This window comes from Penaeus vannamei, chromosome 18 (genome assembly GCF_042767895.1).
Source record: "Penaeus vannamei isolate JL-2024 chromosome 18, ASM4276789v1, whole genome shotgun sequence".
Lineage (NCBI taxonomy): Eukaryota > Metazoa > Arthropoda > Malacostraca > Decapoda > Penaeidae > Penaeus > Penaeus vannamei.
In genome coordinates this window covers 24,935,731-24,938,230 of record NC_091566.1, presented here as the reverse complement: position 1 = coordinate 24,938,230, position 2,500 = coordinate 24,935,731, and positions in this window count along the sequence as shown.

The following is a 2,500-nucleotide window of genomic DNA, read 5'->3' as shown; positions in this document are numbered from 1 at the left end:
ACATATGCGCATATCTATTAGAACACTTGTATGCTAACTTATCTCATGCTTTATATATCTACATATATCTATCTACGCACACACGCACACACACACAATACAAAAATACATTTATTCATATACATGATTTTTTCTCTCTCTCGATACCCAAAATATAACAGTATCTTTACTTTTTTTTCATCACGAATCGGTGAGTCACGCTTTGACGGTTACATGACGCCGCCGATACAGATGGTGAAACGAAATAAAATGAAATAAAATGAAAAAAAAGTGAGAATGAAACGAAATTCCGCAAAATAAAGCAAAAAAATTATCCTAAGGCCGAATAGGTAAGTAGTAAATAGCAACGCAGAAGTGCCAACAACAACAAGTTTCTGAAGCATCCGAGCACCAAGACAAGTATGGATGTAGTTTAGGACGAAAGTGCTACCCTCGATCACGGTATTGTAGACTCTACCAACTGGTTAGACGAGCTCGGGATCTTGAATTTCGGTCGAATTTTCCTGGTCCGTTTAACCGAAGCCATTAGGAAGGTGATGACAAAAAAAGAAAAGAAAAAGAATGTAGGTATGTAGAGTTGATAACAAGGGCCGGGGAGGGAGCAGGTCAGGGAGTTGAAATGCCTATGTCAATGGTTTCGTAAATCTGGGCCTTTTTTTCCTACTCTCTACTGTCTCTCTCTTTCTTTCTTTCTCTCTCTCTCTCTCTCTCTCTCTCTCTCTCTCTCTCTCTCTCTCTCTCTTTCTTTCTTTCTTTCTTTCTTTCTTTCTCTCTCTCTCTCTCTCTCTCTCTCTCTCTCTCTCTCTCTCTCTCTCTCTCTCTCTCTCTTCTTGCCCCTTCTCCTCTCTCTCTCTCTCTCTCTCTTTCTCGCTCGCTCTCTTCTTTTTCATCATCTCCCTCTCCCTCCCCACCCCTCACTCTCTCTCTTCTATTCTTTCTTTCTTTCGCACTCTCTCCCTCGCTCGCTCGCTCACTCTCTCCTCTTCTATTTTATCTTCTCTACCTCTTCCTCTCTCTCTCTCTCTCTCCCATTCTTTCTTTCTCACCATCTCTCTCTCTCTCTATTTTTCTTTCTCTTTGTCTCGGTTTCGGTCTCTCTCTCTCTCTCTTCCATTCTTCCTTTCTCACTATCGCTCTCTCTCTCTCTTCTTCATCCTATTTTCCTTCCTTCCCTCTCTCTCTCTCTTCCATTCTTTTTTTTCTCACATTCTCTCTCTCTCTCTCTCTTTGTCTCTCTTCCTCTCACCTTCCTTTTCTCTCTCATCATCCCTTCTTATCAATCCTCTCTTTTCCTCCCTCCTTCTTTCATCCCCGTCATTGTCTCTGTCTGTTTTTCTTATTGTCTGTTCTCTCCCCTCTCTCTCTCTTCCTTTTTTATTTTGCTTGCTCTCGTCCTCTCCCTCCTTCTCCTTGTGTCTTACTTCTTTCTTTTCTCTCCTTCATTTCCTCTCCGCTCCTTCCCTCTTCCCGTCTCTATCCATTCCTCTTTCTTTCCTTTGTCTCTCTTTCTCCCTACCGCTCCCACTTCCCTCCTTCTCCCGTCTCTTTTTCTAAATAAATCACTCTCTCTTTCGTTCACTCTCGCTCTTGCTCCCTCTCTCATTCTCCTCTCTCTCACGTGCGCACGTTCTCTCTCTCTCTCTCTCTCGCCTTCTTTTCTCTCTCCCTCTCTCTATCTCCCCCCTCTCCCTCTTTCTCCATTTATCTATTCATTCATCTAGATTTTTAACCCCCCCCCAAAAAAAACAAAAAAAAAAAACATCTGTCTTGCATGATTTTGCCCGATGAATGTTCCATCTTGGGCAAGTACAAGTATAAAAAAAAGAAAATAAAAAAAGATGTTACTGAGAAGTATATAAGATAGAGAATGTAAGTATGGGATTTGTACGTGGTAAATAGGGTGGCTGTGTGTGTGGTCTCTGTGTGCGTAAGAATATACAATGGGTAGAGGAGCGGGGGAGGTGTGTGTGTGTGTGTGTGTGTGTGTGTGTGTGTGTGTGTGTGTGTGTGTGTGTGTGTGTGTGTGTGTGTGTGTGTGTGTGTGTGTGTGTGTTTTATGTGTGCATGTGTCTGTGTACTTGAGTATATCAGATGCATTGAATAAGGGATAAGAGGGAAGAAGTGTCCTATGTGCGTGTATGTACGCATATTTGTATATGTATGAATATGTAGGAAAAACAACAACAATTCGGAGCTGTCCAAGATAAACGATAAATGCTGACGAGATTTTATTCAGACTAGAGTATACGCGACACAGCAATCCGGTGTTCCTTTTTTAAACCGAGGGAGGAGCAGCGTGTTTTGAGTTATGGCTACTAAACATATCCAGGACGTTTAATGTTTAAGTTTACAAAGACGGACCATAGAGTGTACCATTACCTTGCTAAATTCTCTCCTCTGGTGTCTCTGTATCTTCGTCTCTTCTCTGTCTGTCTGTCTGTCTGTCTCTCTCCTCTCTTCCTCCCTCCTTCCCTTTCTCTCTCTCTGTCTCCGTCCTTCT